Source organism: Stenella coeruleoalba (assembly GCF_951394435.1).
Source record: "Stenella coeruleoalba genome assembly, chromosome: 6".
Taxonomy (NCBI): Eukaryota; Metazoa; Chordata; class Mammalia; order Artiodactyla; family Delphinidae; genus Stenella; species Stenella coeruleoalba.
Genome location: NC_137151.1, coordinates 122,547,605 through 122,571,936, shown reverse-complemented (window position 1 = coordinate 122,571,936; position 24,332 = coordinate 122,547,605). Strand labels below are relative to the sequence as shown.

The window sequence follows — 24,332 nt, the reverse complement described above, 5'->3', positions numbered from 1 at the left end:
AGCAGGGAAGGAGCCCAGCCAGAGGTCAGCGCACAGGGTGACCCTGTTCGGTGAGCACACACGGCCAAGTAAGTGCACGCCAGCTGGGCCTGGGGGGTCGTGAGGTGCAGGGAAAGGGTATCTGGTCCCTGCTGCCCACGGACGGAAAGCAGACTGTGCAGGGAGCCCTGCCCTTTGCCCACGCCCTACACCCCCGGACGCAGCGGGCTCTCAAATACTTGTTGAATGAATGAGTGACAAAGCACGTTCCAGATGGAGTGAGGAAGGAAGGTGAAGCTGCTCTTGGCCGTGAGAGCAAAGCCCGAGGACCACGGCAAGGCGGCCACCCTGCTCCTGGGGCTCCTGTCCCACAGCCGGCAGAGGCACAGGGAACATTCAGTACCGAAAAATCAGGCTCTCTGTAGAAACTCCTCCACAAGCTGCACAGCCTGCTGGCACTGAAGAGCTGAAAAGCCCAGAAAAGGTGTTTTCACAGCACACCCGAAGCGTGTAAGGAATCTGGAGGAGCTTCTTCCAGGAAGGCCTGGGGAATGTGGTGGTCTTATCTCAAACGGGGGATGAGATCGGCACACCTGAGTTTGGGAAGCAAAGAGTGGTGAAGAGAGAACCTTTGGGAAAGCCCAGACAGCAAGGAAGAGGCCCCTGGTGGGGTCAGAACACCGAAGCGGCCATCCCGGCTCTACGTCCATCACGTACGTGAGCCTCCGGACCCAGCGCTCGTCTGAGAGAAGGGTGACCCCAGAAGTTCCCAGGACCCGGAGCTCACCCAGTGCAGGGACCCTAAGCTCCGGTTTGATGCTCGTCCGTGTAAACACATCGGCTGGGAAACCCCACCTGAGCAGGTGCCGGGCTGGGTGGGTTGCCCGGGGTCCAGAGGCGCAGCTCCCACCCTCGTCCCACCAGTGGGACTAAAGCAAGGAGCAGACCTGCCCTCATCTCTAAAAAGGTGCAGAAGGGGCCTCCCTGGCGGTCCAGTGGTTAGGATTCCGCGCTTCCACTGCAGGCGGCACGAGTTCGATCCCCGATCAGGGAACTGAGATCCCTCATGCTGCACGGCATGGCAAAAAAATTAATTAAAATAAATAAAGAAAAAGGCGCAAAAACGGCATCCAAGTGGACATCCACCTCGCAGGCTGCTGCGGGGAGCGCATGGTACACGTGAAGCGCTTAGAACAGCTCCGGGTCCTCGGTCGACACTACATAGGCGCTCGCGGTTTTACTCTCCGATGAGGGACCACGTGCGCACACAAGGGCCGCCCAGGACGGCTGCCATCTCTCCTGCTCTCCCACCTGCCAGCCCCTGGTCGCTTGCCAGCTGAATCTCATCCCTGTTCTCACGTTCAGGCTTACCTCCCGATGTATCCACCTGAAAACATTGCAGTCCCGGCCCCCAAGGAGAAGCATGAGCCCCACTCCTTGCAGAAGTCACCCCCCACCAGCCCAGACTGAGCCTCTGCCACTCAGAGTGCGGTCCCCGCGCCGGCCACCTCCTTCCTGTCACTCGGGAGCTGGTCAGGAACGCCCGGGCGATTCCTGGGCACGTAAGATTGGCCGGAGGACGGCAGGTCCAGCTGGAGATGTGGACATTTGTCCCCACGCCGTCCTGGAGCTCGGTCCTCTAGGAAAGCCTTCTGGCCTAAGAAGATTCCAAGCTCCAGGGCATGCAGGGGCCCTGTGCCCGCGTGCGTGTGTATGCGTGTGCATGTGCGTTCAGTGACTTTCCCAGTGCTGGGCGTGTAACAGCGCTCACTCCCTGAGCCCTGACTCACCGCATCAGCAGAGAATATCGAAAGGAGCAGATGCCTCGATGCAGCCGTGCATGCTTTAACCAGCCATCTTCGGAGGAGAGACACTCTCACCATCTCATGCCATTTTCCATGCATCAACCCCTGAGCCGCTAACAGGATTAGGGGGACCCTCGGTCACCACCGCAACTCCCACCGCCAGCCTAATGCTCCACATTCTGAATTTGAGAGCAGTTTATACACAGGCCCATTGTCCCCGCTGCTCTGCTGCCTTTCTCAAGTTCACCTGGCAGAGATGACCCGTGTTTGTGTTTGGAAGCCGGCTGCCTCGCTGGCTGGGAGAGCAGCTCACCGTTCAAAGTCTGGTCCAGGAGCGAACAAAGAACACGCTGGCCGGAAGAGACAGGCCATGGCCTGACCTCGAGGGGGCTGGGCACCATGTTTGGCAGAAAAGGCAGCTACTAGCCCGGGTGTGGAGGCCTGGGCTTCTCCCTGGCAGGGGGCGGCCGGTACCACTGGCCGGCGCTGCAGGGCACCCTCCGGACACCAGCTGCGGTCACTGTGCAAAGCAGATGCAAGAGCAGAGGGCCATTCCTGGCCTGAGAGCCGTGCCATGGAACCCCTGCCACCCACTGGCCTTCCCTTCCGCTGCTTTGTCTCTTTTCTAAAATAAACTTTCTTTCAGAATAGGTTTAGATTTACAGAAAAGATAGCACAGGGCATTCCCATACGCCAACCAACACCTAATTTCCCAATGATTAAATCGTGCACTAGGACAGCCCGTTCGCCAACGAATGAGGATGACACGTTATTACGATCTAAAGTCCGTCCTTTGTTCAGATTCCCTTAGTTTCTCCCTAATGTCCTTCTTCTGCGCCAGGATCCCATCCAAGTGCCACATGACATTCAGCCCTGTCTCCTGAGGCTCCTCTGGGCTGTGACAATTCCATAGACGCTCTTTGTTTTCAACGACCTTGACAGTTTTGAGCAGGACCAGGCAGGTAGCTTGTAAGTGTCCCTCAGCTGGAATGTGTCTGATGGTTTTTTTCATGGTGAGACTAGGTTTGTGGATTCAGGGGACGAAGGGGGCAGAGGTGAAGTACCCTCATCACACCGTATCAAGGGCACGTACTGTCAACAGGACTTGATACTGGTGATGTTGACCTTGGTCACCTGGCCTGGCCTCTACGAGCCCCCTTCTCCAGGTCCCTCCCTCCTTCTCCGCTGAAAGTCCCCCTACATCCATTGCCAGCCAGAAGGGCCAAAAATACAAGCTTTTCTATTTATTATAAAACAAGCAACAGAAGTGCTCAGCCCAAGTGCAAGAGAACAAAAGCCTAGCACGGCTGCAGGAAGCTCTATGTAAAGGCTTCTCAACCACACACACACTGCCCTCCGCTCTCCTGAGGATTTAAGCTGGCGACTCAGAACTTTCAGCTGACTATAACATCAACAGGAAGTCACAACCTGAGAGGCCTGGATAAATAAATAGAGGTGAAAACCAGGCCCGTATTTATAAAAAAGCAATTTCTAGGAGAAGGGCCCAAATACCACCTGTCCTGTTTGGGCCTTTATACATACCGGGCCAGGTGACCTGGAGGGCCCCCCTGCACGGATGGATGGATTACCTGATGAGGTCCCTCAAGTCTGTGGGCGTCCTTCAGAGGGGTCACTGGATGAGAGCTGGGCCCCGAACCCTAGGAAACGCCGGCACGTATGGGGACATACACCGTCGCTGACACTGAACTCTGCCCCAGACCCCTGTGCTCTGGAGTCATCAATCAGTTTAGAGAATTGCTCAGCGTCTGTGTGCGACCTGGAAACTTTGGGTGGAGGAGCCCCGAGGATGCGACGGGAGGAAAGAAACACATCTCTTTTAGCTCCTTTCTGGAAGAGAAGCAGCAAGGTGGCTGGGGGGCAGGGAGGGACGAGAGAAGCCTCCAAGTCCAACCACTTTTGTTCGATTTTTGACCCTCAAAGTTTGGGGGAACTTCTTGATGCCTCGGTTTCCCCAAACGCTGCATGAAGAGGCTCACAGTGCCTGCTTCCTAGGTAGGATTCTAGAACCAGGCATGAGCCTCCAGGCAAAGGAAGGTAAAAGCTGGTTACAGGATGGAACTCGGGCCCTGGATGGAAGGGGCCCCAAGCTCGGGGGCAGCAGGACGTCTGGGTTCAGGTCTGCCACGGTGGCCTTGGCACGTGACTGAACTTCCCCAGGGAAGTGTTTCCAACTGTGAAAGTGACAAGGGGCAGCAGCTGCGGGCAGAGGGCTCAGTACTGCGCTGCCCCAGAGCTCACAGGCCGGAAGGATTCCTGTTGGGGAAAACAACTCAACCCAAACCAAGCTCCTTTCTCCCGAAGAGCTCTCCACAACAGAGCTGCGGGACACCGGCAGGCACGGCCAGCTCTGCACCAAGCCAGTCCCAAGGAATCACCGTACCCCCAGCCAACACACACCCACGTCCCTGCCCTGTCTCCTCGGGGGGCCAGGCCGCTACCAGCTGGGCTGAGATGTGAGCCAGGCACACTCCACACGCGCCTGTGATCGGGGTTAAGTTTTACGATTATCCCCATCGCAAATCACCATGTGTCTCGGGCAGCAGGCCTGAGCGGCTAAGGATGAGCTGCATGCCCCGGGGTGGGCACACAGACTGGCTCAGAGCCACCTCATTCCTGCCCCTCCTCCCACCCAGCGGCCAAAAGCAACCCAGTACCTGCCAGTGAACGGGGAAGCCGGTGGGGGGGCTACAGAGAAGCCGGAGCAGCTGTGCTGGGCACGAACCCCTCACTCTTTCTGAGCTAAGGAAGCTGGTCCACGCAGCGAGGGAGCAGAGCTCCAGCCTCGCGGAGCAGCTGAAGGGCCAGCCCATCAAGGCAGGAGCCTCAGGGCCAAGTGGAGCTAAAGATTCCAGAAGCTTCTGGGCTCCCAGCGGGCCTGGCAAACCCAGTTGCACTTCAGGTTAACTGTTAGCCAAGGGCTGCGAGTCCACAGGGCCGCCCACCCTACCCGCCCCCCACACTGCACATTTTAGGGGGCAGCAAAGGATCCAGTTCACGCCTTTCCTGAATCTCCAACTGACCCTCCCCCAGGTGAGGAGCTGACCCACTGAGGCAAGTGAAAACATTCCTTCTCGAAGGTTCCAAACCACACCTACCAAAGTGGACGCAGGAAAAAGACTTCCAGATTGGCTCGCACTCGGGTGGGCAGTGCGAGCTACAGTCCCCAAATTCAGGCTTCAGAAAAAGGAGGGGTCTCTGGGAAGCGTCCAGCTGAAGGGGCGAGGCAGCCTCCCTGTCCCAGAGGGTGTGTAACGTGCATTTCTTCTCCGGAAGCTGGAATCACTTTCAGCCTGGTGCCATCGCAGAACAGGCAGTGATGAGATAGCTCCTTGCCGGCTCCGTTTCGGAACAGAGCACCGAAACTACCAACCTGCAGCTCATCCTGCAGAGAAGCGAAGGGAAGGTGCTTCTCCTGCCGGAGGACGCCTGTTACAATTCCACCTTAGGCAGCGAGGCTGGGAGGGAGATGTCCAAACTGGAATGCACAGGAGTGGGTGAGCTGCTGCTTTCAATCAATGCAGGGGTCGTGAAGAAGTGCTGACATCACCTCCTCAGACCACGGCACTCAACTCGTCCCAGGGACGGCTAAGGAGCCGCGTGGCATGGGTGACACTGGTGTGGCCGGAGAACGCTCTTCCGCACAGCTGCCGAGTGAAAAAAGGCTGCAGGAGGGGGCATGAGTGACCCCGTTCCTAACACCACGTCCGTGTGACAGTGAGGGGTGACAGGCAGTCAGATGACTTTTCATTTCTCCTGCAGGCTGTATTTTCCAAATCTGTGATAAGCATGGATTACTTGTAAAGAAACAGAGAAGACAACCGATGGCCCCTCTTTCAGAGGCACTGGGTGGCTTCAATTCTTACATTTCAAGTCTACAGGGTGACAGTCGTCACAACACACTTGAACTATATCGACTCTTTAAACAACCCGCAAAGGGGAACGTGGCTTTCTGGGATGAATGCGGGGAAGGGGGGGTGGGGGCGGGGGTGTGCCCACTTTTCACAAGGAACTCCCCCTTCTAAATGGTCTACTCAGAAATAAGCTCCCCCAGCACATGTACGTGGGAGAATCCCTCAAACTCTGCATCAATCCACTTGAGTTTTCATTTTTACCACAAGTACCTATAAAGAAAAAGGCGCCTCAAAAACGCTGTAAAGAAAATCTAACTAAATACTGTTTAAAAAGGGCAGGCTAAGCCAATAAGCGTAGGAAAAGATGCTCAGTACACGAATCTTTAGAGAATGCAAATCAAAACCATGGGCTGTCACCTCACACCCCTTAGGCTGGCTACGGGCAAAAAACGGAAACTGACAAGTGTGGACGAGCATGGAGAAACTGGAATCCTTGTGCGGCGTTGGTGGGAATGTAAACTGGTACAACCGCCGTGGAAAATGGTATGGAGGATCCTCAGAAAGTTAAACATAAAACTATCCTATGATAAAGTAACCCCACCTCGGGGTATCTGTCCAAAGGAAGTGGAAGCAGCATCTCAAAGAGATATCCACCCACCCACATTCACAGTAGCGTGATTCGCAATGGCCGAGAGGTACAAAACAAATGTCCAAGAACAGAGGGATGGATAAACAAACTGTGGTCTCTCCATATAACAGAATAGCTTTCAGCCTTAAGAAGGAAGGCAGTTGTCACGTGCTACAACCTGGATGAACCTTGAGGACATTATAAGTGAAACAAACACCAGTCACAAAAAGACAAATACTATATGATTCCACTTACATGGGCTGTGTAAGAGTCAAATTCACAGAAACAGAAAGTAGAACGGTGGTTAGTTAGCAGGTGGTGCTAGGGGAGAGGGGGAATGGGGAAAAGTTTAATGGGTAAGTTTCAGTTTTCCAAGACGAAAAAGTTTTAAAGACCTGTTGTACCACCATGTGAATACAATTTACACTACTCAACTGTACACTTTAAAGAACTGTTAAGATGGTAAATTTTTTACTAGGTTTTTTTTTTTTAAACCACAATTCAAAATAAATAAAATTTTTAAAAAGAGAGGGAGGGGGCTTCCCTGGTGGCACAGTGGTTGAGAGTCCGCCTGCCGATGCAGGGGACACGGGTTCGTGCCCCGGTCCGGGAAGATCCCACATGCCGTGGAGCGGCTGGGCCCGTGAGCCATGGTCGCTGAGCCTGCGCGTCCGGAGCCTGTGCTCCGCAACGGGAGAGGCCACAGCAGTGAGAGGCCCGCGTACCGCAAAAAAAAAAAAAAAAAGCAAGATAAATGCGCTAATATCAATAATGATTAAAACATGAATATAAATTTGGAAGATCAATCATTATAGCACTGGGGTTTAAAATAATAGATAAGCAGGGACTTGCCTGGTAGTGCAGTGGTCAAGGCTCTGCGCTCCCAACGCAGTGGGCCCAGGCTTCGATCCCTGGTCAGGGAACTAGATCCTGCATGCCGCAACTAAGAGTTTGCATGCCGCAACTAAGGAGCTGGCGAGCTGCAACTAAGACCCGGTGCAACCAAATAAGTAAGTAAATAATTAACTAATTAATTAATTAAAAACAAAACAAAAGCCCACTTTGAAGAGGGCTTAAGGAACAGAAAAATAGAAAATGAAAAAGAGGGGAGTAGGAAACCTTTGCTTTTAAGGCTGGAGAATTTCCAGAGAATTTCTCTTTCAAAGAGTTGTGGGTGGGGCTTCCCTGGTGGCGCAGTGGTTGAGAGTCCGCCTGCCGATGCAGGGGACACGGGTTCGTGCCCCGATCCGGGAAGATCCCACGTGCCGCGGAGCGGCTGGGCCCGTGAGCCATGGCCGCTGAGCCTGCGCGTCCGGAGCCTGTGCTCCGCAACGGGAGAGGCCACAACAGTGAGAGGCCCACGTACCGCAAAAAAAAAAAAAAGAAAAGAAAAGAGAGGGAGGTCCTATACAGTAGCCTATTTTGTTTTCTTCACGTAGTTTCTGGAATTTCAGTCTGGCAACGCCCCGCGGCAGCACACATGGAACTCCTCTCCACTGGGGCCTGGGGGCCCCACAAGACAGGTCCAAAGCAGTTTAAAAAAAAGTCTCCTTGCCAATCGCTTTACGAGGCAAAAAGTGATCCTGACCCCTAAAGCTAACAAACCAGAAAGGAAACTATACCTACGCCCCGCTTGGGAATACAGACTCGGAAACCTGAGCGATACAGGTCAGCAGAAGAATCCACAACACAATGGAATTGGCCCTAGGAAGGTGGTTAAAAGCAGAGACACAGCCTGCTCCAGTGGGGACGAGTGACTCACTTTTCACTTGCCAGGTGTCGGTAATATTTGGAATTGTCACAAAAGCACTCTATTCTGACGATAAAACAATTTAATAAGCACCGTGACATTTTGAAAAAGCATCATCTAAGGAATGGTGCCATTCAAGACATGGGTTCCAATGGGGGTCGCTCTAAGCTGGGCATAGAGTCACCTAGGATGCTTTTAAAACGAAGGATGCAAGGGGCCCAGCCCAAGGCCAACTGACACTAAGGGAGGGACCTGAGCAACCCTCACAGGTGAGTGTGATGCGCGGAGAACGAGAGAAGCCCAGCTGAGGTACAGAGGGTCACCAAGACCGCCCCTTAAGTTCAGGAGCAAAGGAAGGATGGCATGCAGGCCAGTCCTCAATACCAATGACTGCGACGGTTGTGACCAACGTAGCTGGAGCTAACACAGGAAGACATTAGGGGTTACAGTGAGTGAGAGAGACAGAGAGAGAGAGAGAGAGAGAGAGAGAGAGAGGGAGTGTGTGTGTGTCTGTGTGTGTGTGTGTGTGACATTTAGCCTGAAGGCCTGAGGAGGAGGGTCCACACGCATCAGGTTGGGGACCACTGTGGCGTCTCAGGGACCAGCGGGCAGCTGCAGAGACGGGCAGGCCAGACAGAAAGCTCGAAGGCCGGCCTTCCAGACCCAACGCCGTGCTGAAGAGCTCAGGCTTACTCTGTGAAACCAGGAAGGCCTCGGAGTGTGCAGGTCAGGAAGAAACACGATCAGCTTGTGTTCTCAGTTCTTGGCAAAGGGCAAAGGTCATGGCTGAACCGTGTCCAGCATGCTGAAGCCGCCAGGCGTGTCTGCTGAGGGAACCAAGGAATGAGCAGCAAGGACGGGGTGGGGTGGGGGTCGGCCCCCCAGGCAAAGGCAGGTCACAGAGCCACGCCAGGCACAACCGAGGCCAGCACCCAGCGCCATGTGACCACGGGGTCCCACCGAAACCCTGTCCACGTGACAACACACAACCTCCCAGACGCACAGAAGGGACCGAGCGCTGGGGAGGGGGCCCCGAAAGTCTACAGGCCAGGCTCTGACTGCACCTCAGTCATCCCCAGATCCAAGTGTTACAGAAAATCCAAGCACACTCAAGACTGCAAACCCCAACTGATTAGAGAACCAGAGAACTCGGCAGCATCACCGATGCAACGTCACAGGAGGAAAACGGCGCCCGTGGACCCTGGGAAGAGGGGACCTGGGGGAGGAAGCCTGGCTGAAACGCTCACTTTGTCCGGGGAGCAGCAGACCCGAGTCCTGACACGGCTCTCAACACGCCCCAAGCACTTACAGCAGGAATTTCTCCTTTTCAATGAATGTAACTAAGCCACGGGCCACGGGTCTGCCTTCCAAACCACAGTCAGCAAGAGGACACGAGAAGCAAGCCCTTCAAGGAACAGGGCAGCAATGGAACCGAGCGTACGAGTTAGTACAACAAACGTGAATCACCCAGGAAGGGGCTCTAACCCAGTGAGGAGAAGCATTTGTCTCTGCGTGAAACACCTGAAAATGACCCAGAAGGGGTGACAGTAAAGCGGTATCAGAAAAGGTGAAATTCAGGCCACAAACACTGAATACACACACAAGAGCATTTTTTGATTGACAAAATGGTGAAGCGATCAAAAGATCCAATTATGCTGAAAGAACAACTAACACGTACGAAGGAGAAGCTGCTAGAGTTGATCCAGAGAACTTGACAAAACCGCAGTCACGTCGGGAAACAGGAGCCCGACCCTCGACTCTGACAGCGCAGCGGACAGAGCATCATCTGGTTACAACGTGAAACATAACACAATCAACGAGCATAATTTAAATGATCCACACCCACCTCCACGTCCTGGAGAAGATGCAAAAGGCCGTGTGAGTATCCAAGGAACACTCGCAAACACTCAGAAGCATTCTTGACACCCGAAAAACTCTCCAAATTAGAAAACTGTATGGGACAGCCCCTGGCCCCAGTGCAGTCAAACCAGAAGTTAACTAGAAAGTAAGAGGGAGGAAAAAGGGGAAAATAGACAAGGAAAAAATAAATACTTAAACAAATAACTCTTGGGTTAAAGAGGATATTAAAATAGAAACGAGAGATGCCTTAGAAAACAACAAAGACGGCACTGGGGTCCACCTGGCACCAGGCACTCAGGTGATTCTCCAGAGTACCATAGCACGGAAACACCACTGCAAACCCACCCACCCCACGGCCCACCAACGGTTCTACTGATGTTGCTACTTCCAAATATTCCCCCATGAGTTCAAGCGGCCAAAGAGGCAAGATCTGGAACCTTTCATCAGTCATCACTGTGGTCACCAAGGTAACCGGGGTCCCAGATCCCTTGGTGGACCAAAGCCCACCTTTCATCCCGTCAGCCGTGGATGCATGGGTCCCAGAGGACCAGACGGCCACCCTCGCTTGACGGAGGGAAGTCCAGTGCGGCTTCTCCGTGGCTGGCAGGCAGGAAAACCGGAGGCACCATGACGGTAAGCAGGGAGCTTCCCATACTGCACTAATTCTTAGTTGAACACGTCATGGCTAATCAGAAAAGCACCATAAAACAGAGTTACTTGAGTACAAGCTCTTTAGGTACAAAGATTTACCTCTAAAACATTTGCCACGCAGAGTCATGAAGACACCTTGACCGAATGTCTGGCACAAGGCCTGATGGGCGCAGATCTTGATAAACGACAGCTTTGAAGGAGGCAGGAGAGGACTGGGCCACAGCAGGAGGGCTCACATGTGTGCCGAGTGTGACAGTGCAGTGGGGGGGGTGGATTGAGACCCCCCCCTTCCTGCCCAGCTCCCCTGCCGCCCCCCAGCATTAAGGTCTCTCCTGTGCTCAAGCCTTGGCTCCGGCTGGGGGTCGGGAATCGTCCCCGTCAGACGAGCCACCTGGCTGTTACCTGCCCATCCTCATCTCACCTGAGACCTCACGTTCCCTGACCCGTCTGCCCCCGCCCCCGGCCTGGTTCCCATAAGCACCTTGTTGGCCCCAGGATTTCCCTGCCTGGGGGAGACCTGGCCCCCGGTGCGGAGCAGAACAGGTAAAAGTTGATGGCTCAGACCCAAATCCTGGCTTCTGCACTCATGGGTCAGACAAGTCCCTTCCCCTTTGGCACCCTAGCTTCCCTGTGATCCAGACATGCTAAGTGTCCCTCCCATCATAGGATGGAAAGATGAATCGTTTAGAGGTAAAATGCTGAAGACGTTGGCTGGCATACGGCATATGCTACTGGTGTCCTAATTATTACCATCGTTATGAGCACAGCATAAAGGTGCTACGCAAGAACGCCAGACAAGGACCCAAAGGAGAGGGGATACGAAAACACAGTTTGTTAGCGAAGTGGGATTACGTACCTTTGTACTACTCCTATTATCAAGGGTAATGTCAGCTTCGTTAAGGAGAGCATGTATGCTTTCTCCACGGACAGGCAATGTCTACATTAGTTTGATATGGGCACCATTTGCCATCAATGAAAAGAACTATTTCCGAGGTTTCTGATCCTTGTAATTCAGAGGAAGATGAGAGAGTCAAGGCACAGGCATCCTCAAATGCAGGATGTGAGAAAGAGTCGATATAACATTAAAAACAAGATGCCGCTGTCTAAGACGGGCCCACAGGGGCGAGAAGTGGGAGGCGCGTGGCAGCGCTGATCTGACAGGTGCTCGTGAATGAATACCCTCCAGGGCAACGTCTGGTTCTGTGTCATTTTCAATGCACTTAATCCTCCCACTCCAATAGTCCACGTATCCACAGTGGGACGGCTGCATGTACGGCCTGGCATTCATGTTTTGGGTAAATAACCCCCTCAGTGAATATCCAGGCATAGAGACCACATAAAAGTTTACTCCCTGGTATATTCTGATACTCGCTGTGTCCATGGACACAATAACTATCCTCTTGGTTTCAGTTTCATCATCGGTTAAGACGTGAACAATGCCACCTACCCCTCTGCGTTTTGGGAGGATCTCATGTGTAAGTGAGAGGACCTGGTACACTGACTGCCTGTAGGTCTTTTACAAATATTAGCCGTCATTTCTCCTTTTTCTCCCCAAAGCATGTTAAATTTACAGTTTACTTTGTTTTGTTAAAGACAACGGAGGGGCTTGCGGTTGGGTGGGAGATGACAGCCCCAGACCTGCCCACCAATTTTCACACCCAAACCACTGTTATTTCTGTTCACTCCCTTCCAGCCCTGTGTGTAAGCTCTACAGAGCTGCCCGTCTGCAAATTCCCAGCACTAAAACCGGAAGGCAAAGGACAACCGCAAACAACCTGACATATTCAAAGTCACACACGCTCAAGTTTTCCCCTTCTGCCTAATTTACAGTCATCTGCTAAGCCGTAACGGCGTGTCCTGAATGCCTTACTCACCTGTTACTCTCAGGCTGCCAACACCGGACCCCCAAGGGAATCACTGCTAGTCTTTCCATGTTCCTGCTCATCAAAATAACCCCGCTTCTTTCCAGAACAATAATGACCCTCAATTTAGCAAGCAGCCAACTTCTTGACAATTTCACTAATGACAGAAAAAGCGGTGTTTATGACATCATTTTCCAGCTTTCAGTTCTGTTCCTTTTAACCTTGATAAAGTCACGGTGTTACCCCGAGCAAGTTGAGGACAGCTGGTTGTCCGACTGGAGCAGAAGTTTGTCCCCAGAAGTAGACACAGGATTAGCCAGGTTAATGTGGGTTAGACACAGAAATCCTCCACAAGGCCAGCAAACTCTGCAGTGACCAACTCAAGTGGGGTAGAGAAGGGGGATGTCAGGAGGGGAATGACTGCCCGGCCTGGTGAGGTTTGCAACCTGACAAGGAAAACCAGGACTCGCCCTGCCTGTGCTCCCGAGCCGTGTCCTGGGGGGACAGCCACGCTCAGAGACCGCCAGGGACTCAACTGACCAGGGCAACAGAGCCGTGTCCTGGGGGGACAGCCACGCTCAGAGACCGCCAGGGACTCAATTGACCAGGGCAAGGTGCTCTCATCTGTCTCACTGGGTCCCTCTGATGTTGTTTTATCTGGAAAATCTCCACACCTTCATCAGTACCTTTTCCTTTCTGGAATATAAGATGCTGGGACTCTTTTAACGACCCGACAGTTGGCTCAGTTTCTAAGTATCATTTTGGGTAAGAAGCGTAACTCTTAAAACTGAACACGTTGGTCATTTAATCAATCGGATGATTCTGTGAGACTCTCACAGCAGGTCAGGAGGGAGAGGTGCCCCGTGTGGGTTGCAGAGTGGGGCGCCAGGAGCCCCAGGAGGGGAACCCAAGGCGGCTGTGGGGCATCAGGGCTGTGAGAGGAAGGCACGGTCATCAGCTCACCTCCCGGGCCCCTTGCAAGTCAGGCTCACACGTGTAATCGTCTTCCTGGTGGCCTGAGATAAAAGTTCAAAGCTGACTGAAGCCCAGAAGGACCTGCCCTTCCAGCCACCTGCCCCCTGCCTCTCACATCCCCACCCGGTGCTCCCAGAAAGCCGGCACCCCTATCGGTTCCTGGCACTCACTCAACCACCCGCTGCCCCCAAGTCCCCCCTGTGGGCACCACCCAATTCCTTCCAGTCCCCCTACTTAGTAGGGCTTCTTTGGGGAGCCAGTCCCGAACCCCAGCACACCCGGGGAAACTTGACCTCCTCTCCTGGGGCACTGGTGGCCGATTCCCTGCACAGAGGCTGTCCCTGGTGGTCTCTCCATCCTCCCAATCCCCCACAGCCCATCTGGCACACACTGGATTCGGAGTGAGGGAGGGAATGAATGAGTTCAAGTCAAACACGAGCTAACGGGGGGCGGGGGGGGGGGGGCTAGGGCAACGTCCCAGAGAGTTACAAGAGGGCCTGGCTCTCAAGCCCCCCAAAACTCCATGAGGTGGACCTGGCACCCAGAGCAAACAGCCAGCACGAAAGGACAGCCCGAAAAGTGCCGCCTCATCTACCACCAGTGAACAATGACTCATGGATACCTCGGAGCCAGGACAGAGGAGGCAGCCAGGCCCCCGGCACAACCACACGCAGGACACAGGCCAACAAACATTCCGCCCGTAACTCAGCCTCCCTCTCCTGCCAGAATGAAGAAGTCCTGTGACACCAGACCACAGCTAGAAATCAAAATGACAGCCTTACCATCAGCGGAAGGTACTAAGTACTTTCTCCTCTTACTGAACCCAAAGGTCTCAAAAAGCAAGTCTGTGCCGTCACCGCGTGCCAAATCAAACTGCAGCTCATCAAGGGACGCAGCTCCAGGAATCACTCAACGCCCACAGTGACAGGACCCTGGGGAGCTTGGAGTGCCAGTTCCTGAAGCTGAACGCGTGGAAATCGGACTCGTCCGCTTCTGGGAAGGAAATCGGACTCGTCCACTTCTGGGAAGGAGTGAGCCCTGAAGACGCCCCCCAGAAACATCTCCTAGGTTTTAGGACACACGGTTTCCCCCATATGTTACTGTTTCTGAAAGTGGCATGTATGTGCTCTCCCTAAAATTGAGATGTGCACTTCCAACCCCTGCCCGCGAAGCTCACGATGCAGAGAACATTAGCACTCTTGATGATCAGAAATCAGTTCCCCCCAAAGGAGTCCCAGCAAGGCTGAGACTGGTCTCAAAGTTCACCAAGTCTTCTTCAAAGTACTTAATACCTTCCACTGACGGAACTTTCCTGACTATCACTACCTTTGGACATGCTTTTCTGAGCAGCAATTATACGGTTCACTCAACCATTAATATAGTTACAAGTTCTTTATACATTTTAAGGATAAAAGAACAAAACTCATTGGAAGAAGAAGCTTGCATGTATTGAAAGATGTTCACTGCAGTGCTGTTTATAATTTCAAAGTCACTGGAAACTGCCCATGAATGCAGACTTGTTAAAGAGGGTGCATCCCCGAACAAATGTGACGCAAAGGACAGGATGCAAACCTGTACTTATTGATCTGGAGATATGTCAACAATTTTCAATAAAAAGCATAATGTTCATTCAACAATGAATGACTGATTGAAGGATTACTACACATCAGGTATCTAGTGAACTAAAAACAAGTTCCCACTCCACCATCCTGTTTTGTTTGGAAGAGTCTAGATTTACATGTGAAAATACCTGAAAGACACAAAAATGCCCAGAGCAGTTACCCATGAGTGGCAGAATTCCACTGATGAAATTTTTTCTCCTTTTGCATTTTCTAAGGTTTCTAAGATGAACATACTATTACTTGAGTAACTGTGGGGGGGTGGGGGGGACTTAAGCAGACAGGGTTTTTTTAAGAAAAGAATGAAAAATCACAGCAAACTCTTTCCCTCTTCCCATACAATTCATATATCTAGAAAGGACGTATGTTGAACACAAGATGCTTCACCTCCCTCCCCCACCCCCCAAGGTAGCTAGGGCAGGTAAGGCCTTCTTGCAAAGAGGCACAGAGGCCTCCAGCCACTGGCTGCTGGTCCCCCCAGCCTACCAGCCAGGGCCATTCTGGATCCCAGGTCTCGGACTGGGGTGTCACTTGCTGACTCCACCCCTCTCCTCACTTGTCACCTTCCAGTCCGTGAAAACTTATTTCAGCTATTTCTGTTCCCTGACGATGCACTGGGTACAAACAACAGTGTTTAGAAGAACACGATGGACGGTTAGTCACTTAATTCTTGAATCACCTACAATGAATTTCAGTTGTGCAAATCATGTTGCTTCATATTTGATTGACGGAAAAGCAAGAGCCATGTGCAGAAGACTCCAACACGGGCCTGAAATGTGACCAAAATTTGAAACGTTGGTTTCCTAATCCAGCACCTAAAAGTGAGGTAGCCAAAAGGCTGCCGACCGGCACAAAACCAGAATAGAGCTGTCCTCCTAGAAATGTCGGAAACGCTGACTTCCGAAGCCACAAGGGGGAAAAACCCACAACTTCTGCAAGAGGGTATTTGGGACGGGATGATGGGGAGGAAAAGTGAGACCAGACCACAGTAGGTGACTGCTTTTACACCATCACTACCGCCACCACAGGCTGCCGAGGGGCCCTGGATCACAGGCCCGGGCCCAGCCCTTCACATGCATTACTTATATGTGCTGTCAATACACCAGCTCCAACCATTATTCCCAGTTAAATTCAAACACGGACCTTTATTTTCTACTTCTGTAAGGGACATATACAAATATTTGACACCACTTGTCAAAACGACGCTTCTCAGGGTAATTTTAAAACACTTAAAGGTACCTGCATTTTTCAGATACTCCATTTACAGATGGTCCCTGACTTACATCTCTTGACTTTACGAGGGTGTGAAAGCAACATGCGTTCAGTAGAAATAGTACTTCGAATTTTGAATTTTGCCCTTTTCTGGAAGCTAGCGTATGTGGGTTTGACGCTTTCCCATGATGCTGGGCAGGGCAGGGAGTGATCACCGGGGCCAGGAACCAACACACCTAAAATGATTCTGCACCCCGACAATCATTCTGTTTTTCACTTTCTGTACAATATTCAATCAATTACGTGAGATATTCAAAACTCGATTACCAAACAGGTTTTGTGTTCGATGATTCTGCCCAACTGTCGGCTACTCTAAGCGTTTGGAGAACGTTTACGTTAGAGAAGGCCAAACTATGATGTTGGGTAGTTTAGGTGTAATTAAATGCACTTTCAACTGACGATATTTTCAGCGTACGATGGATTTGTCGGGACACGACCCCATCCTAAGCTGAGGAAGAGCTGTATTTCTCTGTATCCGAAAGCTATAAACATTAAAATCCTTCCCAAAAGGGCCACAGCATGAACGGGTAAACAAAGGCGGGAAGCCGGACTCAATGAAACGGTAAAGGGCAGAGCTGCGAGGGGGCCACTGGACAGCGTTTACAAGTCAGCTGATCATCATTCACAGAAATTACTTCTATCCTTTAGCGTCATTTTTAGCTGTGAAGATGTCTAAGAAGGCTCTCGGCGCTGCGGCTGTCCGGTCCCTTGGTGGGGCACCACCCTCGGTCTTCATCCTGGCTGGTCCCTCTTCACTCACCGAATGTGCTGTCTGTGCAGCGAGGATGCAGAGATAAAGACGCAGCCCCATGCCTAGCAGAGCCCCGCCTAGGGGGACAACGGACAGGTGAGGAAGCAGCGGTCAGCTCCTGGCCTGGGCAGTCAGGAAAGCCTTCCTTGAGGAGCCTCAGGGAGCTGGGACTCAGGGGCAAATGAGGCCCCCAGCCAACCCCCAAAAAAGGCTGGTGAAAAGGCACGGGGGCGAGGGAGTCGTCTAACCAGTTGCTCCCAATGACAACCACTCACACCCACCTCTATCCCTGACAGTCCCCAGGGCCGCCCACACCCCCTCACTGGACCCTCCATCGCTCCGCACTGGTCCTAACACCCCGTCAGCCCCCAGCCAGGCCTCCGCAGCCCGGAGCATCCCAGGCCCTCTGACTCAGCTCTGGGTCCTTCCTGCCTTGATATCCTCAAAAGACAGTCCTTTTTCTTTTATCACTAACTCAGTGGCCTATACCCCTTGTCCTTGGTTTTCTAGAAGCTTCCCCACTACCACAGTCACATGGCCCTAACAAGCCAAACCCAGTGGCCCCTAGACTTCCGGGGGTTAATTCTCTGATGATTTGTAACCAGAACCGTCCTGTTTGCACGGGGCTCCCTTCCCCCACCCCCCAACCTTCTCCTCGGCTTCAGGGACACGCGGCACACATTCTCCCACCTCCAGCTGCTTCTTTCCCCCGCCCCCTTGGCCTTCCCGCCCCATCTTCATGGGGTGACTGAGAAGCGTGCTCCCAGGCCCACTCCACACTCAAGGCTGCGGTGAGCTCTTCCACGATCACGGGTTCGGCTCTAAGGAAGTGAGGCCCGAGCCAGCCCTCTCTCACACGGGTGACCCCTGACCAGCAGGGCGGACACTGCGTGTGTACAACCCAAGGGCGATGCCTCCTTAAGTCTGCACCTGAGGGCCTGGCTGGCCCCTTCCTGCTCACAAGCCTGGCTCAGAAGTTCAGTGACACTCCCCTTCCCACGCGCCTGCTGCCTCTCGAGGAAGTGCTTACATTTTAAATAATTGGTCTGCTAATTATGACAGAGAAAAAGTAATCAGCTTGCGTGAGCAACCAAGCTCAGACGCGTGAAGAGCCCTCAGCCGTTGAGCTTCTCCTTTCTTCACTTGGACGGTCCTGGGAAGCTCCTCTAGACGCCGGCTCTCTGCTGCGACATCCGAGGTCAACTCACCAAACCCACCCAAGGAGCCATCTCCCCAAGGAGCGCTCTCTCACTTCATCCTGAACCCCCCCTTCCTCCGCAAAGACCCGTCTCCGTTCCAGACCAGCAGAAGCAACCAAGGCAAAACAATGTCGTCCGTCACCACGGAGGAGCCACCGGAGTCAGACTGGCGACTGGCAACTGGGAACATGTGGGCCCTTCCTCCACTCCGAGGCTTCTGCTGGAAAACCTTCCCTCACCCCGCACGGAAAACGTTCAACTCCTTGGCCTCAAATACAGGGTCTGCCATGCCTAATCTCAAACCACACCTCTAATTTTCTTCTTACGCAAATTCCCTACATCCGTGGAGTTCAACCCTGGATACACACAGAATGCCGATTCCACTGGGCAGCTTTTAAAATACCCCAGGTGATTTTAACGTGGAGTCTGAGTTCTGAAGCACTCTACTCTTGCTGGCCAAACTAGGCTACTCGATGGCATCCAAATCCTCTCAGTACGTATAGCTCCTGGGCAGCCATGGCCCAAGCAGAAGCCCAGGCAACCATTCCATCCATTCTACAAGGGGGGCTGAGCTGCTGAGCTCAGTGCGATGAAAGGCAAGCTGCAGCCCACTCTAACTGGCCACACAGATTGTCAAATACTCAGTAATATTGCCAGACCCGACTGGCAGCTTGAAATCAGCCATGGTGGGAGGATTTACACCAGGGCAGTTGACGGATGCTACCATCAAGACGCTTTGTTTTTTTCCGGGGAGCAGGTTGCCCAGCACACTTCGGGCTCAGGGACCTGCAACGTGGAAAAAGCCACGAAAGGGAACGTGTGAATTCCTTCCAGGCCTACAGAGCTTAGGAGGCTTCCCTGTTTCATAAGAACAGGGCAGGGTTTTCCTCAGTGAGGCAGACTGGGAGAACAGGGAAGGGGAGAGAGATGGGAGGGAGATCTAGTAAGAATATGGAACCACAAAAATCCTTTCTCGGAAAGGATTCTTTTCAATTTGTTCAGAAGAGTTGGGCTACCAGGCATCAGCTCTGAGAGTTCCCCAAAGACCTAGCTTTGATGGAGCAGGTAGGAATAATCTCATTAGTATATCCTTTATTTGATTGTAAAGTGGAAGGCAGACCCTTAGCTTACATTTACTCAACAGCCTTTCCATAACCTTAATCTTATTCTAGTAACCTCATCTGCCCAGAATACCCTCTTTTCATGGTACAAGGACAAACTTCAGAGCAGATTCTGTCTGAGTTGTCCCACCTCCAAAATCGCAATCTTCCAAATACATCAAACTTTACCTTGCAGACCGGGCACAAGGGCACGGCTCCTGGGGAGCAAAGGTGCCAACGGGTTACTTTCCGTTTAGACGATGAAGATTCCTAGGGTTTAAAGATTTCATCACCTTTTTTTGGTCATTGTGTAAGGGAGGCAGGCACTCTGCTATCTCCATCCCTGTGTCTTCACGCTTCCGAAGTTGTGACCTGTTTCTTTCGTTCTGGCACACTGGGAGTTAGGATGAAGGGCTCTGGGCCCAGGCAGGTCCAGAATCAAATCAAGCACTTACTGGGACGATTAGATTGGAGCAACGACTTCAATTCTAGCTTCCCTGTAAAATGGAACCCCTAGCTGTTTTTGCAAGGATAAAAGTGTGCACACCGGGGCTTCCCTGGTGGCGCAGTGGTTGAGAGTCCGCCTGCCGATGCAGGGGACACGGGTTCGTGCCCCGGTCCGGGAAGATCCCACATGCCGCGGAGCGGCTGGGCCCGTGAGCCATGGCCACTGAGCCTGCGCGTCCGGAGCCTGTGCTCCGCAACGAGAGAAGCCACAACAGTGAAAGGCCCGCGTACCGCAAAAAAAAAAGTGTGCACACCGGACCTGGTCTATCACAAACCCTCAGCAAGCTATGCCCGTTAAAAAACAGCCCGAATCTCGACTTAAGTTAGTTGAACTCAGTACACCGTTCTATTCCCACGAGCCCATATTTTCTTACTGAAGGTTTGGGAAGCTACTTTCTACACCTGGTGGATGGGAAGCAGTGAGGCACGATAAGGAATTTCACCCTTCCTAGAAACACATCACACACCCTGTTTCTAAAATACCTTCGGCATTCTCTTGCCTTCTAAAGGCTGAACACCGCGACACCCTTTCCCCTGAGACGCTGATACTCATGGCATCAGACACGTGGTCCAGGAACACACGATGCCCTCGGGGCCCACGGAGAAGCAAGCTCGGGCTCCCCGGAAGACCCTGAGTAAGTAGCTGGATGGTTCCCTTGTGTGTGAGGGCTGGCTGAACTGTTTTTTTGTTACTCTCCAGGGTGTGATGGGAGAACATGGGACTTCTATTGTGCAAACAGCTGGGGAGGCGGGGGACCCAGCTCGCTGGAAGCCCAGTGCAACACTGGATGGCCCCCGGGTTCCCCTCCGGGCCACGCAGTCACAGTGAAGTCTACTTAGCTGCACGGTGACCCTTCCTAGTTCCTGGTTATCAGGCAGTGACCTCAGGGCAAAGAAGTCCTAGTGTCCATCTCCAGGGCCTTAGGAAATATCCCAGGGGCCTGAATCCAATTCTCAGAAGAAAAACTGCAACGTGGCCCAATTCGGGTGTCGAATTTGAAAATAACAAAGCTAAGGGAAACCCACGTGGATGGAGCAAGGCCCACTGGCTGAACAACGGCTTCTCCTCAGTTGAGTACCGGGCAGGCACACGGCTGGTTCCTCAAACACGGAGCCATGGAGGTTTGCCCCGAGCATGGGGTGAGGTCAGCCAGGGCCCAGCACAGCGGTTAACTCCTAACCTTGTTCGGGCCAAGGGCTCCCCTTAAGAAGCTGAGGGAAGCCAGCTGGCCTCCTCCCCGGGAAGAAGGAAGCGCACACACCCTCCCACACTTCACAGGCCTGAGTGCCAGGATTTAAACTCAAGAGTGGCCTCCCAGAACCCGGGGTGCAAACCCCATTGACGTTAGCAAGTCTTATCCTCACACTAGAACCATTAGAATAAGAAAAAGGTCTGTTGAAGCAGCCGGCAGGAAAACAATTCCAGGCTGCTGGGTAACCAGAAATCCAGTTAGCAAACAGCAGCAGAGAAGAAAATCCAGGAAGACTCCCCCTTTCCCCCCTACGCGGAGAAAATTCGGGGCACAGTACTAAGAGCTGACGAGCCCCGGAAGGACACTTATTAGCAACTTGCCCAGACCATTTTCTGGGTCCCCCCTGTGTCTGGGCTGTGGTCAGCTACTAGACATTGGGCAGAACAGAGTGCTGGTGGGAGCGACAATAAAAAAAAATGAAACTATCAAATGACAACTGGAGCCCTGGAGACCTGCTAAAGAAAGAGGAGCTTCCTTCACGGCGGCTTTGCAAGGGGAACAAAAGGCAACCTGTGTGGCACCTCCGGCTTTCGGTATCAGACGTTAACAAATGATACGAGTTTCTCCCAATTGTTTAAAAAGCCCCGTAAAGCACGATGCCAGAGGCTTGGGACAACAGGAAGAAAATTAAAGCTCACAGAAGCTTCTCAGGCACCGCAGATCTGAGCTAGTCATTGTTCATTTCGTAAACAAGGGAGCCATAAAACAAATGCCTAGGAAGCCAGGGCTGCTCGCAGCCTGAGCCCTGCTCCCAGGACTAACTGTTCCCTCTCGGATCAGCAGGCCTCGGCATTCTGGATGGCCGGGCATCAGGCCTGTGAATCCTGGGGCCCGTCTGAACGTCAAAGCCCCCTTACACATCTGCCCACGTGCAGAAAGCAGACAGGCAAGGTGGATTGGGGAGTTCTGTCTCCTTCCAAGCCCCCCATTTTCTGAGGGGCTTAGCCTGGGCCGACTGTACTGAGCAGGGAACCAGGAACCTTCTCCAGACCCCACCAGTCACTCCTGGCGCCCGTTTCCTGGTCAGGATGGCCAAGTAGGAGATAGACTGTTTTATTTGATGACGAAAGCAAGGGACACTCCCAGCCCCGCAAAGTACAGCGGCTGTCCACCCAAGGGTGTCAAAACGCTTTGCAAACCACCCATTAACTTTTATGGTGCTCTGAGCAGCGGACTGAGAATCATTACCTTCATTCTTTCAAGGCAAGGAACCAAAACCACAGCCGATCCAGTCTGAGCCAGTGGTCTAGCCGACTGCTGGCTTCTCTCTCCACGACTCCAGCCTACAGAAGGCATGGAGAACACCACACACTGGCAAGGGGACTCAGCCTGAGAAGGGAGCCTGGCCGATACACCCAAACTTTGGTGCTCGGAGACAAACCCATTTAGAAGGGTGGGAAGGGGAGAGGTGCACAAAGGGATTGCTTTCATTTAGTCAAGAGAGGCTCCACTGGTAAACTTATCGATTAGATCGGCAAGCCTGTGAAATGTGACTATCAAAGAGTGTAAATACTGAGGCCGGTAGGAACTGTGGGATCAATGATGGTTTGTTTTACTGTTTATGCTTCTGATTTCTACCCAGAGAATATATTGCTTTTGTGATCGGAACAAAAGTTATGCGAACTTCTTACTACTGACAAAGCACACGGTACCGATCTGCTGCACTAACTTGGAAAGAATAAGCACGGATAAAATCCAGCCCGGCGTTCCCTTTTTAAATCTCATTGACCGGTGAGGCTCCACCGGCCTCTCCGCACGCAGGAAGCCCGGCCGCCGTCCCGCTGCGCCCCCCTGGCGGCACCGCCGGCCGCCCAACACCCCGGGGAAGGGCCAGCGCGGCCTGGTCCCACTGGCTGCACGACCGGCCCCGGGCTAGGAGTCGCCGCACTCCAAGGCAGGGATCCTACAGACCACCAATCCGCACCGCGGAGCGGGCTTCCCGGGAAACACCACTCAGCAACGTGCGTCTCTGCCGGCCGTCCCCACCCGCCCGCCGCCGGCGCTGTCACCTCGCGGCTGCTCGGTCCCCGGACGGCTAAGCCAGAAATCGGGGTTTTCATTTCCATCCTAAAATGAAAGGTCTCCGAAGAAGTTGAAATATGCATTGTCACCAAGTTTAACCCGGGACCGCGCGCCCTTCCCTCCTCCCCAGGGCCGCGCCAGAGGAAGCCCCGGTCCCTCCAGCCCTCAGAGCGCCCAAGACCCCCGAGCCGAGCGCCCCGAGGACGCGTCCGGTCGCCGAGGCGGGCCACCCTTCAGGGCCAGCCTCGGGAACTGCAAGGGCCAGGAGAGAGGGATCCCCCGGGCGTACGCGGGGGCCATGAGTGCCGCTCCGGGTCCGGAACCCCGGCTCGCCCGCCTGCGCCGGGGTGACTAGGTCCCCCAGGAGCACGAGGGGCGCGAGAGGCTTCCCGAAGCCGTCCGGCGCCAGCCGCGCCCGGGCACGCCGGAGCCCCGAACTCAGGCGGCAGGGGAACGAGCAGCGCCCGCGAGGCGTGCAAACCCGCCGAGCCCCAGCAGGCGCCGCGGGAGAGAGGCTGGGAGCGGGGCTGGAGCGGCCCGCAGGGGACAGCCCGGGGTGCAGCCTGCCTACCTGGCTCGCATTGCGTCCCACGGGTTCCTGCGGCTCGCCTCGCGGTCTGAGAGCTCTCCCGGCCGGCGGCGCGCGCGGATCCGCGGGAACCACCGCGCGGCGGCGGTGGCGGCGAAGGGCCGGGACAGCCGAGAGTGCCCCGAGCGCTTGGCCCCCGCCTCCGCGGGCGGAGGGTGGTCCCCGCACCGGGGCGGGGCCGCGGGGGCGGGGGCGGGGCGCGGGAGACCAGGACCAGGGAGCCAGCTGCAGGGGTGGTCTCCCGACCCGGGCGGGGTCCAGGGGGCGGGGGTTCGGAGGCGGGGCCGCGGGCGAGGGGTGGTCCTGCGCCGGCGCTGGGCCTTGGGCGACGGGGGCAGAGTCTGAGCCGAGCCCCCTGGGGAGACTGGGGTGGGAGGAAAACCTGGAGAAGGAGGTGACGGGTCCTAGCCTGGGCCTCCGGGAGGCAGGGGCGGAGTGTGGACTAGCAGGGGGAGGGGCAAGCTCAGAGGGGGCGGGGTCTAGAAGGCGGCCGAAAGGCGGGGCGGGGTGTGAATAATTAGTGGGCGAGGCTATAGTGGAGGGGCGGGGCCTATCTGAAGCTGCCGAGGGGAGGGCGGGGGTGAGGGGTGGAAAAGCAGGGGGTGGGGCCGAGCCTTTGTCGCCTGGAGGCTGGGGGA

The 24,332-nt window shown here is 54.0% G+C and overlaps 1 protein-coding gene across 1 annotated transcript in view; it reads right to left on the bottom strand.

Moving 5' to 3' along the window:
• SH3BP4 (SH3 domain binding protein 4) overlaps positions 1 to 23,979 on the bottom strand; it is a 95,141-nt gene extending 71,162 nt beyond the window's left edge. Inside the window, exon 1 of the mRNA XM_079924406.1 lies at positions 23,677 to 23,979. The gene's annotated coding sequence lies outside the window, so the exon portion shown is untranslated. The remainder of the gene's footprint in view (positions 1 to 23,676) is intronic.
• Between the last annotated feature and the right edge of the window lie 353 nt (positions 23,980 to 24,332).